At 49.0% G+C, this 16,336-nt stretch overlaps 1 protein-coding gene across 5 annotated transcripts in view; it reads left to right on the top strand.

The window, feature by feature from the left end:
• PLD1 (phospholipase D1) overlaps positions 1 to 16,336 on the top strand; it is an 80,255-nt gene that overhangs the window by 3,033 nt on the left and 60,886 nt on the right. Inside the window, exon 1 of one of the 5 annotated variants that reach the window (XM_042796025.1) lies at positions 9,611 to 9,765. The exons of the other annotated variants lie outside the window; for them this stretch is intronic. The gene's annotated coding sequence lies outside the window, so the exon portion shown is untranslated. Of the gene's footprint in view, positions 1 to 9,610; positions 9,766 to 16,336 lie in introns of those variants that run through there. 5 annotated transcript variants of the gene reach the window in all.

The following is a 16,336-nucleotide window of genomic DNA, read 5'->3' as shown; positions in this document are numbered from 1 at the left end:
AATTTTGCAAAAGCATGCAAAAAAGCTGATTCATGTGATAATCAAAAATTATATTGATGTGCTAGTTTTGAGCATTTTAATGGTGTGAGTGAATGAAGCCAGAGTTTAAATGAAAATACTCAGAACTAATACTGCCAGTAGCTATAGGCATATGTAAGCCTGGCAGAATTGTTTTAGATGCAGACCATAACTGGAATACACAGAGATAGCACCAAGCAAAATACAAAAATGAGAGTACAGAGAAAAATACACTATTTTTGAAAAATGCACCTATAGAAAGGTAAGATAGGTGTGCTATAGAGGGAGATTTTGTAGTGTCCTCTCCGTATGGGATCACATGCCGTCACAACAGAAATAAAGAGAAAATGGTGTTTAGTAATGCTAAAAAGGAAAAGAAACTCGGGAGAAACAGTATGGAACATGGTGAAAGAAATAAACAGTGGCTCAGAGGATGAGATTTTTGCATATACCTAATTAAAACAGAGGGGAAAAAAAATAAAGTGGGATGGTTGGATCAGTGCTGGATCCAGAGACACGGGAGCAATGCAGAGTTGGTGGTATGCTGGGTAGCACAAGATATCTCAGCACTCTACAATAAAAGAAAGTAAGATTTATACCAGTCAAAACCAACTTAAAATTATGCAATGACTCGAACACTTCCTATCCGCCTCCCCTTGAAGCCTACTTTAAAAATAAAACATTAGGAGGAACTTCAATCCAGAAACTGTTGCTTTTAATTTAAACAAGTGGACATGTGCGCCTAGACATATAAAAGAGGAAAAAATTATTCAGAGAATAGACACGGAAGGAGAACAATATTATGTCCAGAACAGATAAAGAACTTGTAATACCATTGGAAAAAATGCAGTCGCTTTAGTTACAGCATGCCCGCCTAGCCCTGCAATGAGTAAAACGCTTGGAGAGGCATCAACCCGCCTCACCTCCGGCTGATCCATCCTGGGCTGGGCTGAGTCACGGGGGTAAGTGCCAGCAAAGGGCTTGGGGGGCGGGAGAAGGGTGGGGGGGCTTTCCTGGTTGGGGGGTGGAGAGGATTTAGGGCAACAAGCCGGGGGGACGAGTGAGCGGTGGATCTGTGCGAAAGCGAGAAGATGTTGGGGAGGAAGACCTGGAAGTTGTTTCTGGTGAAGAAACGAGTGGGTGGCAAAAGGGGAAGGAGGTGGTGGGTGCGTGGCGAGGGCTCCGTGAGCTGGGGGGGGGCACCGTGAGTATCTGGGGGGGTTGGGGGAAGCAAGGCTGAGGGAGCAAGCTGGGGCTGCGTGTGGGGTGCGAGAGCCAGGCTGTGCTCCTCGCAGAGCTTGGGGGTGTAAAGGCAGCCCTGGGAAGGGCTCCCTGATGCTGAGCTGGGGAGTGACTTTGGGTTTGGGAAGTGCTAAACCGTTCTCAGGGCTTGAGGTGCGAGGGGGGCGACTGAGTGGCAGCTCTGGGGACCCGGGCGCTGTGGAGGGGCCTCAGTGCGGCCAGCGAGATGCGGCACGAGGGGTGCTGGGGTGATGGTCACCGATGCTGGCGCCTGTCTGAGAGGGGCAGGGAAGAAATAGGGAGCTGAAGAGGCATTAGACAAAGTTGTGGCAGGCCCAAGGCTGCGCAGGGGCGTCTGCTGCTCTCTTGAGGATAGAAAAGCTGCTGTAGGGACTGTCAGCGGGTGGTTGCTTTGGCTGAGGAGAGAGTGACAAGATCCTATTAAATATGTGAAATTCTGAGATGCCAAATGATGGGGGGAAAAAAAAAAAAAAAAAAAAAAAAGCACAATGCTGTTGCCCAGAGTGGGGCATAGGGTGGTACCACGCACCCGGGGCGGTGGTGGGGCACGGACCCCTACCCCAGCAGGGCAGGAAGCCTGTGCAAGAGGGGAGATGCCCAATGCCCTCTGTTATCAGGAAGCTAAAGCTCTTTCAGGCTTATGCGAAGATCGTTTGTTTCCTCGAGGGAAATCCTGCATCCCAAAGTAATCTGCAAGGAGGTGTCTTAAGATTTTTCTGAATGAGGCGTTGCTCCCCCACGCTAACAGCAGGAAAAGCTCCCAGCGAGCATCCCACAGCTCAGCGAGCCGGGTACGTCTGGTGTGGTTTGAGTCACAGGAACAGAGAGTTTTAACATTGCTAGGAAAAAAAAAAGTGAAATAAAAAGGTGTATACCGATGGCTGTCACAGGAAGGACTCGGTCCTTTCAGCAGCTTGGGACTGCAAAATAGACTTTATACAAGACAAAGGTCTCTTCTCAGGAGTTTGAATGGCTGGTCTTAGCTATTGACAAGCTTGGAGTTAGCAAAATAGGCTCTTCTTTCTTTTCTGTAAGCATAATAAATTTAAATGTACTATGATAAAGAGCCAATGGAATATAATAAGTTCTTACACAAGTAAATTTGTTTAATTTTGTTCCCAGATGATAGTGACAAAGGGGTGCTGCAGCGAATGCCTTGCAATGATAGAGTTTGAGTAGTGAGAGGAAATTAGATCCTGTTTCTGAAAGGGGAGAGAGAGTGAGGCTTTGTGAATGAAGAACAGATCTGAAAGGTGCTGCTGCTTCCCTCTGTCTATGCTCAAATATCAATACAGGGAATAACAGTGGAAGCTGCAGCTGGAGAGGGCACTAGGGGTCACCACTGTCTTATCTATGTCATCTGGATTTAATTCTGAAGATAAATAATATGATAGAAACCAAAGTCAGGCTATTCTGATTTCTTTTTCTTGTCCTCTTTTTTTTTTTTCCTTTTTTTTTTTTTTTTTTTTTTTTGTAGGCCAGACGGCTTGCATTTAATTTCTTAATTTTCTCCTCCTGCCTGCCTTCTGTCTGTCTCTCCCTTAAAACAAACCCCAGGAAAGCCTGTGGGATGCAGCCAGGGAGGATGCTCTAGAAACAGGGGAGTTGCATCAAAATTCCCTCCATGCAGCTCCCATTTATTTAGAGCAAAGGTTAGGCAAATCACAAACGCTAAGTCAGTCAGTCAGAATCACATAACAGCCTTGGCATGTTTCTGCAAGTACCGCAGAGCAAACTGATTACTGTGATGAATAGCACCTTTGTAGTCCAGAGAGTAACTCCTGATACGTTTTGCTCTGCCTGGCTAACAATCCCATGTCTGAAGATCTTTCTCCTCCTTTTTTTCCCCCGACCAGATAAGTATCCCTGACTTCTCATGAAACTGCATCTGAGACCTGAATTAGAAGGCAGATTGGGTGTCTGGGTTGTGAAGAGAATCGCAATTCCTCTTTTCTGAGACTCTTTTTGACCTCATGTCTAGGAAGTAACCATTGGTGTGGGCTGAATCTATTGTCTGGGTGTATTTTAAATAGTATATTTTAAGGTGGGATGCAAGGTGTCTAGGGAGGAAAAGTATTTCTTTGCTGAGGCAGACGATTTGTCTTGAGACAGACAGCCTTTCAGCCATACAAGACCTGATGAAGAGGTTGCAGCCCCTGCCAGCCTTCTTTTCTTTAGCTATAGTGGTTGACCTTGCAAGACATGGATTCCCTTTTCTCTGCAGAGAAATTATGGTAAACTGTGGTGTTTTTTGTTGCATGATATTGTGGAAGTTGAAAGTTCATGTGAAATCAGAACGTGACTGGACAATTCATTGAAAGAAATAGCTGCGAGGCACTATGAAATTGCAGACAGCGCTTCTGGCTTAGAAAGTCCCTTGCTTGGAAATTCCTGGAGGCAGGGAGAGTCCTGGAGAAGTTTCCCCATGGCCACGTCCCATTTGCGTACTCCTTCCTCAGCATCAGTTACAATTCCCTTGGGATGGCACCCTGGGATCAGACGGTGCTTAGCCCAGCCTGGCACGTGAGAGAGCACAGGAGCGGATGCACAGCCTCTGATCATCACAGTGATGATGATAAAGCTCCTTGGAGCGTGTTACCGTACGGGCTGTTTCTGGAGAAGTGTGAGGGCAAATCCAGACTCGTAGCCCCAGCTGTGCTCAGGGCGAGTGTGAGGACACGCAGGGCACGTCCGTGTGCTGGTGCTTTGGCCAGGCCTGGCCCTCGGCTGCCTGTTAGCTCCGAGCTAGCTCACTGGCAGCTCAGGTATGAGTGGGCTGCAGCCACACTATCATCCAAAGGTGGGGGAGTTCTCCGGCTCCCTATTTTAGGATTTTATGTAACATCCAGCTTATATAAGCCTTTGTCTGTTAACAAAATGGGTGGAGCGTATCTTGGATTCCTCGCTAAAGAAGCACTCATTACTTAACTCTTACTCAAGTGCTCGTTACATACTTTAGGAATATTTCAGTTAGTTCCTTTCCTGTTGCTAATAATAACATACTGGCTTGACAACCTGTTATGGACAAATGATAAAATGTGTAATTCACCATTTAATGAAATACATGTTAAAATACATTAGAAACGTTGCTGCTGAGGTAGACAAGGGAAAAACAAGGCATACCCCAAACCCTCGCCCTGGGTTGCGTATCGCTTTCTTCTTCCTCCCACCTTGCAGGAGACAATTTGGGGGTGCTAGTAGGGGAGGAAGGAAGGTTTGGCCTTGCCAGGGTGGCTTGGCATGCAGGACATGCCTGGGTACCCCTTGTTGGTAGCAAACCCCTTGTCTTTGGCACAGCTAGGGTTGCACCCAGCGTCAGTTCCCACGCGGAGGGAGAGGGGAGGGGGGCAGCAGCCCTGAGCTCCCCGTGGGCCGGTGGCCCCATCCCAAAGCTGGTCTCACTGGTCTGTGTGGTTAACTAAACACCTTTCCAGACCTGGGCTTCAGTTCTCCAACACGTAAAGGTGGGTCGTATCCTGCTGCATGGGGATGGCGAGGGGTTAAAAGCTGTCAGGTGCCCAGATCCTGTGGTAGAGAGGAGCATGTAAATTGTTTTCAGATGGACTTCTTGAGCTCACTCAAACCTGGCATTCATCTTACTGTAGGGCTTTAAATAGAAAGACAGTGTGTTTCTTAGCTTAACACCATAAGGAGACGGTTTGCACCCTCTCCTTCCTCCAGATACTGTGCTTCATATACTGACGTGCCTGGCATTCCTTTTAAGCTTTGTGAATTGCTGCAAAAAAACTCTTTTATATGTCTTTTTCCCCCTTTTTTCCCTTAAAGCCTTGCCCTGCAGCCCTGCCCCTCAGCTGCTGCAGGCTGCATGGGGCGGCTGCCACACGATGGCATCCAGGTATCTGCAGAATGATGTGCCGGGGAGGAAGCGGGTGCGAGGGCTCAGGTTTCGGGTTTTTCCTGCCCAAAAGCAAGTTTGCAATACAAGAAATAATGTATGCTTTTAGCTCTGAGGCTCCTTTCTGTCCCTTGAGGCTCTTAAGGGGTGACACAGATCAGAGATGCACTGCTGCAGGGTAGATCAAGCTAGAAGTGGTATCTCATGTTTTATTCCATGCATATATATATATATATATATTTTATCTTTTCATTTACCAATTTCATTCACCCCCCTGCTTCGAGAGAAGGAAAAAAAACCCCAACCAAACCCAAACAGCAAGAGCTTTGTTTTTGTTTCCATGGGAATTATGTGAGAGGGGGAGGGTGTGAACAAAAACTGAAATATTCTGGCCAAACCTGATAAGGTTTGGATCCTGAGCAGCCCCCGGGCTGTCTCGTAGCAACTAAAGTCCAGGGGTCCCGCTGGCCCCTGGCCATGCAGGCGGGGAGGTCTGGGATGGGGCTGCTGTCATGGGGAGCATTTCTGGGCTACGGAGCTGCTCCAGAAAAAGCAAGTTGGGTGGGAGAAGATATGACTACAAATCCCAGGAGGCACCGTGGCCAAGTCAGGCCGTCATGTTTATGTGCCTTTCAGCAAAAGTTCCTGCCCTGCCTCTTCCTCCAGAATTAGGAAGACAATCGCAGTCCTTGAAGGGGGCGGGGGAAAAAATGTATTTAACAATGTCATTTCCACAAACGCACACACCTCCCCACCTTTTCCTTTTGGAATACTGGTCTTATGGGACAAAACAATAAAAATCACTTTTTTTTGTGCCTGTATGTGGCTTAATGCCAGTTGGCCCATGTTGGGTGGGCTCCTGGCAGCATCACCGGTGGCTGCCCCACTGGTGGCAGGGGTTTTCCTGGGGTGTCTGGTGCCCCACTGGTGGCAGGGGTTTTCCTGGGGTGTCTGATACACACATCCCCAGGGCCCCACTGCCCGCTGTGGGAGTTGTGGTGGTCTTGGCAGCCAGGGCTGAGCCCCATCCCTCTGTGCACCTCGTGGGAGCGTGTTCAGGCCCTTTCTCATCGCACTGCTCTGAAATGGCTACAGCAAAACACATTTGCAGTTCCCAGTGAGGGGACACTCGGGTATACAGGGTGCACCAACCCTGCTGTCCTAAAAATCTGCAGAGTCAGTGTGTCACAGGGCAAGTGAATGGCCGTTTGAAAAGCTGGCAGAGGAGCAGTAGATCCACCACCACTCGCAGACCCTTTGCTCTACAGGCAGCATGGCTTTAGCAGAGGTTGTGGACAGGGTGCAGGAGCAGGAGGCACCGTGATGTCCCATCTCGGAGCCTGCAAGCCTCGTGCGATGCCAGAGCCAGCCCTCATCTCACTGCCAGACTGTTCCTTCCTCCCCTGCAGCTCTGCAAGATCCTTCCCAAATGGTCCTGAACTACCTCCCAGTTTTTCCCCTCTGTCCCCCATGGCTTTGCAGAGGCACCATCGTCACCAGTGCTCGGGGCCAGGGAGCATCTGTGCAGCTAAAGGGGAAATACAAGGAGGGAAAAGGTCCTGCAGGTTGTCTGCAGGCATGAAGGGCAGGCAGAAGAGGGCTCAACTCAAGCAATTGGTGGTTTGTTTGTTTGGTTTTGCCACCTTTGATGCTTTGCCTAACCAGGAATGTGTCGGTTGCTGTGACTGGTGTCAGCCGAAGGGCAGCAGTTCAGCAGCACGGGGCTGGGGAACAGCCTGTTAGTTGTAATGCTGTAGATAACACAGCGCTGGAGCTTGTCGTAGTGTAGCTGTGCTCATTTAGCAAGGGAAAAGCAACCTGGTGAGAAAAAACTCTCTAAGTAAACCCCTGTATTTAGGACGCATCTTTGTTCAACACGTCAGACAGATCCTTGCCATGGGCCCACTGAAACTGCCCAGGGCCCTCCTGCGCTCCAGCCCTTGGGCAAAACTGTTTTTTTTGACATAGAGTGAAAGGAGAAACTGCTTTTCTGGGCCCAAGAACATGGTTTGAAAGGCTTGGAGAAGTTGATGGCTTCTTTGTGCTGTCAGACGCTCGCTCCTGCCTGCTCTGAGGTCATAGTTTGGCATTTTCCTAGTGTCTAGTAACCACTGTCCCTCCATTCCTCTCCCCGTGTTTGTGATGCCAGCTGGCAACCGAGATTGGGGATGTGGTCTGACAGACAATATTGTGTTTCTTCAGAGCTCAAGATATTTTTGCAGGTATATGCCAGGTATCCACTTTAGGAATTGCCTCTGGGACGGGGAAGGTTATGGGAAGTGTAGCTAATCAGTAATGGGCACAAGCACAACAGGATTTCTCCTGGGAGAGATGAAAACTGTGGGTGGAGAACCTGCTCTGTTGTGGCACTCAGGAGAGGGGAACTGTGCTATGTAGAGGCCAAAATGCTCATCAAGAGTGTCTGCTCTCTTCTGTTGCTGGTCTAGCCCTGCTCACAGTGGTTGCCAAAATAAACCTAGCAGCAGAGAAATTAAATATGCATTAACTGAGCTAAGGTTTATGGGCGTGTGAAGAATTCAGCCAGGCAGTTGCACAGGTGATGGGTGGGTGATGTCTGCGGAGACAGCCGCTCCTCTCTGTGTCTGAGAGGTCCCCTCTCTGTACCAACACACGTGGAGAGGTGGGCAGAGATGGGAGATGGTGGAGGTCTCCTGCAGCCCACTGGCCTCCTGCCCGAGGAAGCTGTGGAGTTAGCAGAGGTGAGGCTGGAGAGGATGGCAGAGACGGGGCATCCCGGGCAGGCAGGTGCCAGACGGATGCATCCTGTGCCATCTCCTTTCTGATTCCCTGTGCCATCTCCCTTCTGATTCCCTGTGCCATCTCCCTTCTGATTCCCTGTGCCATCTCCCTTCTGATTCCCTGTGCCATCTCTCCACCAATTCCCCACGCCATCTCTCCACCAATTCCATGTGCCATCTCCCCACCAGTTCCCACCCCCTATGTTGGCATTAGCATGAAACCTCTCTGCAGTGGTGGGTGACGTGTCCCTCTCGAGCATGGTTTCTCCAGCTCTTTGAGGTTGAAGGGTGTTGCCAGTGATAGAGGGGGACTTCCCATATTTTTCATTGCCCCTGTTCTTTCCTGCAGAGCTCCACCCTGCTTCTCTCCGTTGCTTTGTTCTCTCATGACACTGTTAGAAATGTCTATGCTCTCTTTTTCCTTGCTCAGTACAGCAGCACTGGTGAGCCACCCTGACTCACAGCTCTCCGTAGACACTGAGTGTGGCAGTGTTTGAGCTCAGCGGCGTGAGTTGATGGAAGCTGTGTTGCAATGCAATCGGGAACCCACCTTAGATTTCTCAGTTAGACTTTAAACATGAAGCACATCACTCACGCTGTTTTAAGCCATTGGTAAGCCAAGTCATAGTAAACCCAGTGTAAATGAGCTAAGGCAATGTGCAGCAGGTGTGCCTATAACCGAAGCACCATAACTGGTGGAGAACGTGGAGATGCTTCAATATTGCAGTGCCACAGCAGGAGTAGAGCCCGTCACTGCATTAGCAGTGACAAAAGTTGGGTTATTTGTAGATTTGAGGACCATAATTCAGTTCCTCACTGCTAAAAAAAAAAAAAATTAAAAAAAAAAAATCCTTTAAGGAAGAAAGCTATCGTAACAGCCATATTGAAATCTTGCAGTCGAGACAGAAGCAGGAACACTGAATTCCCTGGAAAAAGTCACCAAGATGTCCCCTGCACAGCTGCAGGGTGGTGGAAGCTGTAGTACTGCAGACAGGTTTCAGGCATTTTACCAGCACGGCAGTATGCAAGACTGTTATAGCTCTTTAACGTATGGAGCATTTTTGCTTTTCCACTTGTCAGATCAATGCTTCTATAATCCCCCAAATTTTCTCTCTCTTGCTAAAAAATCTGCTTCTTTGCATATTAAAAAGGGCGTATGGGAAGTAACATGAAAAATGCAGCATATGCAGACAAGTACTGCTCAGATACAAACAATATGTGACCATAATTATTAGGTTGTCTTCTGCTAAAAATAACATTGCATGTGTACTTAAGTCATTGTTAACTTGCACTGACTTTTTCATTTGTTCCCCTCACCAAATGTAATTTCTTGGCGGCAGTAGGGGAAAACTGATTTCTCCCTGTTGAAGCAATTGGGCTTCTGCAAGAAGAGTACAAAAGGGGAAAAAATGTGTTCTCTGAGAAAGCTGCGTTTGCACGAGAGCAGAGCAAATCACTTTGAGCCCTTATACTCGCTGGGCTGTGAAGTTGCAATAAAAAAGAAGACTTGTTCCTCACCCTTAACAAATAATGTCTTGATATTTTTTTTTTGTTTCCTCCCCCTCTAATGAGCGCCCACCATAAAAAAAAAAAAAAAAAAAAGGGGCAGAACCAATTAAACCACCCCGCCCTTTCCCTCCACCCTTCCTGCCAGTATCCCAATCTTCTCCTTAACTGGCGGGGAGTGGTTTCCCCTTAATTAGCCAGTGCTCATAGGCTGGAGCGCCGGGGGGGGGGGCGTTGGGTCGCCCTTCGTTTTGCCTTTGGGGAGCCCGGCTGGATGCTGGGGCCGGGCTGCGGGGGGGGCAGCGGGGCCCCCGGGCTGGCCCTGACCGCGCCATGGAGCTGCCCTTGCCACCGGGGCAGGAGGTTGGTGGGGAAAAAGCGCCGGAGTTTTGGGGGACGGAGCGGCTCGGTTCCCCTCGGGGGGGGGGCTGCGCTCCCCGGGCGGCTTGGGGAGGGGGTAGGCGCTTTGGGATACTTTTGGGGGAGAAAATAGGCGGTTGGTTAAGCGCAGGGCGTTTATTTTCTAAGTGAATTCACTGCTCCGGCTCTTCGGCGGGGCTGGGCAGCGAACTTTGCCGCTGGGAGGTGTTTATTGGCTCCGCAGGACATACTTGGGATGATTTCTTTATTTTTTTTCAAGCTTTGCAATGGGTGGGTTTGGGGTGATTTCTTTATTTTTATTTCAAGCTTTGCAATGGGTGGGTTTGGGGTGATTTCTTTATTTTTATTTCAAGCTTTGCAATGGGTGGGTTTGGGATGATTATTTTTATTTCAAGCTTTGCATGGGTGGGTTCGGGATGAATTTTTTTTTTTTTTCTTGCTTTGTAATGGGTGGGTTTGGGATGATTTTTTTTTTTTTTTTTTTCAAGCTTTGCAAGGGGTGGGTTTGGATCAGCGGGGCTGGTGAGCCCAGCGCCAGGCTGGAGGCAGCCGTGGGAGCTCGAGCAGGACACGGGGGGACGGCGGCTTTGTATTTGCTGTGAACTTTATTGTGGCTGAGGTGTATTTGGCTGCTGTGGCTCCAGAAGGGGTGTCTCTGCCCTGTCCCTTATAGCAGCCACCGTTTCGGGACATGGGATAAACCGGAGAGTTTCCCAACATCCTGGCAGCCTTCTGGCTCCATTTCTTGCAATGAAACCCTTCGCTGCCTGTTGCTGTTTTTCTGTATTTGACACTATGCTCTTTCTGGGTATCAGAGGCAGATTTTTGGAAATCTTCAGCTCTGAAATAGCTCCGATGTGGCCTGGGCAATGATTCATGCCGGCACAGTTTCGTTGACTTCGGGAGCGTCTTGCGTGCGCGGTCAGGGCTGTTGCGGGCTCTCTGTACCCAGCAGGACAATACGTATTATGTGTCCAGGTCTGCGTGGGCTCCAGATCCCTCCTTTAAGTAAATCTGCACGATGCCTCTGAAGCCGTCAGAGTTACGTGGCTGTTTGGGGAACAAACACGGGTAGTTTGATTGGGTGGATGAAGCTCTGTTAGTTGGAGGTTCGGTTGGAGATGGTGAGTGATGGGATGTCACGGCGAGGCTGGAGCGTCCATGGCTGCTGGGACAAATGCTCTCTGTTTTTGTACGGCATTGTGTTTCGTAGCTGGCTGTGTTTGCAGCTCGGGGGGGGGGGTGGGAACTCTGTCTCGAGTGTCTTTAATCGCTCAAGAATTCATGTTTTCCTTCCCGTGCAATCTCTGGCATTTGATAGCATGAGCTCACGCCAGAGGCTTGCAGGTAACCAGGGAACTTAATTCCTGACCGCCTCTTCTCATGATGCTCACAGGAGTGTGAGCTCTGTGGCTTGGATCTCATGGCCAAATCCTGCCCAGCTTTGCCAGAAGTTGGGTTGCTCTGAATTTAAGCTCTGGGGCTACCCTTCCTTTTCATCTTGTCATTGGTCTGCACTGTATTTTCTGTGAATCTGCAGAAAGCCCCTTCCTTCAGGGGAAGTGTTACCGGGTGGTGTTGAGTGCTGCCCACGTGTTCTGGGATCCCTGATCCCTGCTCAGGGGACGGGTGCTGAGCGCTGAGGTGGGGTAGCGGCCACCAGCCCCCCTTGTGCAACTGACCTGCGCTCGCAAGGAGCCCTTCCTCCCATCCTTCTGCTGTGAGATACCACCAAACCTATAAAATCAGGGCTTTTTTTAGTGGTGGGAAAGCCTGTCTGGTATTCCCCAGGGCTGGGGGTGCAGAATCTGGGAGACCTGCGGTGCGTGCGCTGCCACGGTGTCCCCATCGCCTGGCGTCGTGGGGCTGAGTTGGGGGGGCTCAGCCCTCCCCAGCAGTGAGGGGTCCAGCCCCCGGCTTGGTCAGAGCTTCCTGGGGGAGAGGGTCAAGGTTTATAAAAAAAGGTTGGGGAAAAACCCAGATCCCTCTGAAAAATCCCTGTTAAAATTTACAGAGATTCCTGGAGGCTGTGGTTCAGCTGATTAAATTAAAGTTTATTGAAAGGTACTTTTTTTTTTTTTTCTTTTTTTTGTGCTAAGATTTAACTTTCCTACTTTGAGAAGATTGAAGGGTCTTACTTTAATACCCATTTGCACGTTTCATTTTGTCCAGATACATAACATCCTCCTCTTCAGAATTACTGAAAATTAGTGCTGAGGCTCTGGACTTACTGGAAAAGACGAAGTGATTTCTCCCAGGGGCCGTGATGCTTTTTTTCATTTTGAGAGGCTTGAACTCCTGCCACAAATAATGCTGTTCCTGGCAGGTGTCTCCTGAGCTCTTGCAGCTGAGGAAGAGTTTGCTGGGATCAGAATTGCAGCTTCTTTAAACTGCTGAAGGTACTTCTTCAAGTATATAAATTAAATTATAAGTGCTAAGTAGGTGACTGTTGCTGGTGAAATAATTATTTCATGAAGCAGGCTGAAATCCCATGCCTCACCTTGAAATTTTTACTGCTTTTCTTAATAGTAGCAAAGTGTAAAGGCTTGTGTCAGCTGAACGTTGTTATCCCCTGTAATTTATGAAGTGCTCTTTAGACTGCAGGTGTGTCTGCAGTAAAGGAAAGATCCCGTGTTTCACAGTGGGTCTGCTCCCTAGCACTGATTTGAGAAATCTCTTCCTCGGTAAACCATGCAAAGAAGTGCCGTTGTGTCTCCTCTGACTGTTGGTTGTGAACTAAACTTGGGTTTTTACAGTTATTCCTTCTCTGGTAATTCATTTAAAGCAAGTTATCAAATCTTCAGGGAGAGAAATGTCTGGGGAACGCACTTAGCTGCCAGTGTTGCTGCGAATTTTATTCCCTTGAAGTCATAAAGAAGGTATCAGTTATTAATGTTCATACAAGCTTCTAGATTTATCCTCTCTACCTAATGAACATACCAAAGGAGGAATTCAGTCTCGGAAATAACCAAAGCCCAGGAGTACTGCAGCAAGCCATCATGCTCTGTTATGAGAAGCACCTTTCTCCTGTTGCCTTTGCAAACAGGATGTTCCTTAGTTTCACATTGGAGCAGCTATTTTGTAGCAAGTCATTTAAACAACAATAATAATTAAAAAAAAAAAAGTTTCAGTGGGAGTGAGCATTGTACAGTGGCCCTGAATCTGAGTGTGATAGAGCTGAGGAATCAATTTGATCTGGGCGTTGAGTTGCTGGAGTGTCTGATGTCAGTAAGCACCCGGCTGAGGAGAGAAGAGTGCAAGAGCAAACGTTTACATTTCATGCTGTTTCCTCCTATTGTCTGGCTCACAATCGATGATGTATTTTTTAACTTGCTGTACCCTGTACTCTGGAAACACTCCTGCAAGGACCAGGAGAAATGAAGTTGCGGTTAAGTTTTTTCTTTTCCTTCATAAAACCATGGCCAGCTCCCCCCCCCCAAAAGGGTTTTTTGTTTTTTTTTCAGGTGGTGTTTGCCACACTTTTTCTGTGCTCTTTGAGATGTGGGATGTGTGAGTAGCTGGCATGCAGCCTGGCTTCTTTGCAGCTGGCTAGGTGAGGCCAGAGCTCGGCCCTGCTGAGCTGCAGGATGGCAATATGTATATATGAGCAATTTTTTTGTTTTTATATGCATATAAGAATATTTTTTTAACACATACTTAGCAAGGTGTCCCTGCCCTGCCACTCACTTTTGTGGATTCCTGAGTATCAGTCAGATGCACATACCAGCTCCACATGTGCAGACGCCCTGGAAAGCAGAAGGTGATGGAGGGATTTGGGGGGAAAAAAAAAAAAAAACTCTGTTTGTCAGCTCTTCTTTACAAAATATTTGTTATGCTGCTCGCCAGCTTGCTTGGCACAAGGTGGCCGGAGGCAGCCATGGTCCTTGGGGCAGGGGACATGTACCCTTACCCTGGCTCCTGTGCTTGGGGGCAGCGAACAGGAGGGATTGCGGATTGTGAATTTTACATATATATATATATATATATATATGTATTTTTGTCTTCAGGACTCTGAGTTTTCTCTGTTTCCATGCGATAATAGTGGGAGGCATCTAATCACTGGGGTCGGCATCGCGTGCCGTCGCCGCTGCCCTGAGCGCTCGCTGCATCCCTCGCTCCTCGTGCCCACGCGCTGCCGTGGCATTTAGTGCTTTCTAGATACTTAAAGCAGATAAACACCAAAACCTGGGGGGTTATGTAACGAAGCGGGAACGGGGCTCGTGTCTGTCAGACAGCTCGCCTGTGCTGGGGTGCCACATCCCCTGGGCACCCATCTGCTGGCGTGGGGGGGGGGGGGGGGAGAAGCTGTCTGGTGGCTGCTGCTGCCACGCTGGAGAGTTGGGACCCCAAAATGACGTGGGACAGGGTCAGGCATCCCCCTGGCATGTGCTGCCTCCTTGCCGGAGAGGAGAGGAAGCCACACATCCCGGCAGGGAGGTGAGTTTTGCCTCTGATAATAAAAACTTGCAATTTAAAGAGAGCTCTGGCTTGTGTGAGTCTGTTTAGACACTGGTGAGGGAAAACTTGCTACAGAGAGGGGTCAGGGAGGGGAACGGAGCCAGCAGGACCCGCTGCCGCTCCGGCAGCGAGCGTGGCGTGCCGGGTGACAACGCACCATGTGGTGAGGGTTTGTTGCCAGGAAGAGATGCAGGATTTTAATATCGAGGTAATCACCTCAAGATAGCAATCTTATCAGACTAATGTGCTTGCTTTGTTGTTAAGAAAATGTGCCCAAGAGTGGGGCTGGGTGGGAATGAACCCAGCAGCATCTCCCTGCCACGTGTCTGCTGGTCCGCGCCGAGCCGGCATTGGCCAGGCACAGCATTTGCACCTCTGTGTTCTTCAGTTGATCGTGTTTGTGCAACTGTTTTCCCTTAAAACTTCCCCTTTGTACCCTGGGTTTGCAGTGCTGACCATACTGAGCTCCACCAAATAAAATTGTGCTTTACCTCTAGTAGGATTTGAGAGCAGAGTAACCAGTTTGCATCAGTTATCTTATGGTAATAACGTTGTCCCGCTCTCCTCTATCCTCTCTTTTCTGGCAGAGGAGGCATAAATAAAATAAGAAATGGTCTTCTGCCCTAGGGAACGGACTCTAGAGAGAAAGGCTGTAATAAAAAGGTCATATGAATAGTGATGAGCTGGACATTTTGCGGAAGAGTAAGAGCATCCCTCCATTGCCCACCTTGGGCAATCTGGAGTGGGGTTTGGGAAGCCTCTGAGGGAGGAGGTGCAGAGCTGAGGATGAAAAGCCTCATCGCTCTTTGCAGGTTTACTCAACAGAAGGACTTCTTCCTTGGGTGTGGAGGCCTGTTTATGCTATACTGGCAGCAGCGAATATTTAGAATATTCATTGAGTTGGGAGTTATTTTTCTGGTTTACACCTCTGTTGGTGGAAGAATTGAATTGTAATTTCCTTGATTGCATTTTTCAGCTCGAGCTGTGAGTGGGCCTGATTCCCATCTTGGATTTTTATTTCTGCCAGCACAAGGAGCCCACATGTCAGAACTTTTTGGTGAAATAAGATAGACCTGTTGATAAACGCCTGGTGCTTTCCTGGGCTCCCTTGGAGCTGGCGGTGGGTGCGGGGGGGGGATCCCCGTGCTGCTCCCCAGCTCTGGGGGCTGTTCACAGCTCCCTCCCCACAGCTGGGAAGGGGTCCGGGCACAGACAGACAGCTCTTCTCCAGCATGAGCGTTCCAGCCCGCAGAGACAAAAGGCAGTATCAGGCTGAGAGTGTCTCACAGAGCTGGCTCTGAGGGCCTCTGTCCAAGCGGGTGATTCACAGCCAGTTGGTGTTTCTGGTTGTCGTGCCGTGCGGGAGCTTCTCCGCTCTTCTCCCATCGGGGTCCCGCTGGGGCCGGGCCCTGGGGCCCCTCCGTGCCGCCCGCACCGACGCATCACCAAGCCACTTCCCAGAAACTTCACCCGTTTTCCCACCTGGACTTCTGGGAGACATTTTTTTTGTTTGTTTGTTTGTTTTTTAAGCAGAAATCCTCATTTCTTGTTCTCCTCCTCCCGTGAGCGTACGGGGCTGGCTGCATCGCGCTCGCATCAGATGCGCCTCGCAGCGCTGGCTTCTCTCACCATCCGCTGCTCGTAGCCTCCAGGGGTCCCCAGGGTAAAAACAAACTAGCAAGAGTAATTAGTTGCACATTTCCAACACTTTCAGTAACCTGGGGTGTTGTGGCCATGGTGGTACCTCATAACTCTGCCCCACTACCCAGCTAAAGGCAACCTCACTCTTTTTTTTTTTTTTTTTTTTTTAAATTAAAAAATAAGTTTTCTCTCTTTCAACAAATGTTGAGTGAGACACACAAAACGTAAAACAAGTGGATATTTTGGGCCTGCATTTTTCTCTTTTTGTTCAAGTCAGATGCAGTTACATGATGCAGTTGACTTTTCCTCATAAAGAGCATGTCTGCCTTGCTTGGTGTTTTCTTGGGTGCTGTGAGAAGCACCCATGGGTGCTGGGGTCTCCCAGGAAGCTCAGCTGTCCTCTCTCTGTCACAGCTAAAGGGCTGCTGAAAATATTTGGGGAGCAGGCGGTGCA

The sequence above is a fragment of the Tyto alba genome, unplaced genomic scaffold (genome assembly GCF_018691265.1).
Source record: "Tyto alba isolate M040663 unplaced genomic scaffold, T.alba_DEE_v4.0 Super-Scaffold_10, whole genome shotgun sequence".
NCBI classification, from domain to species: domain Eukaryota; kingdom Metazoa; phylum Chordata; class Aves; order Strigiformes; family Tytonidae; genus Tyto; species Tyto alba.
The sequence above is the reverse complement of the archived record's forward strand: the minus strand, read 5'-3'. Positions and strand labels throughout refer to the sequence as shown.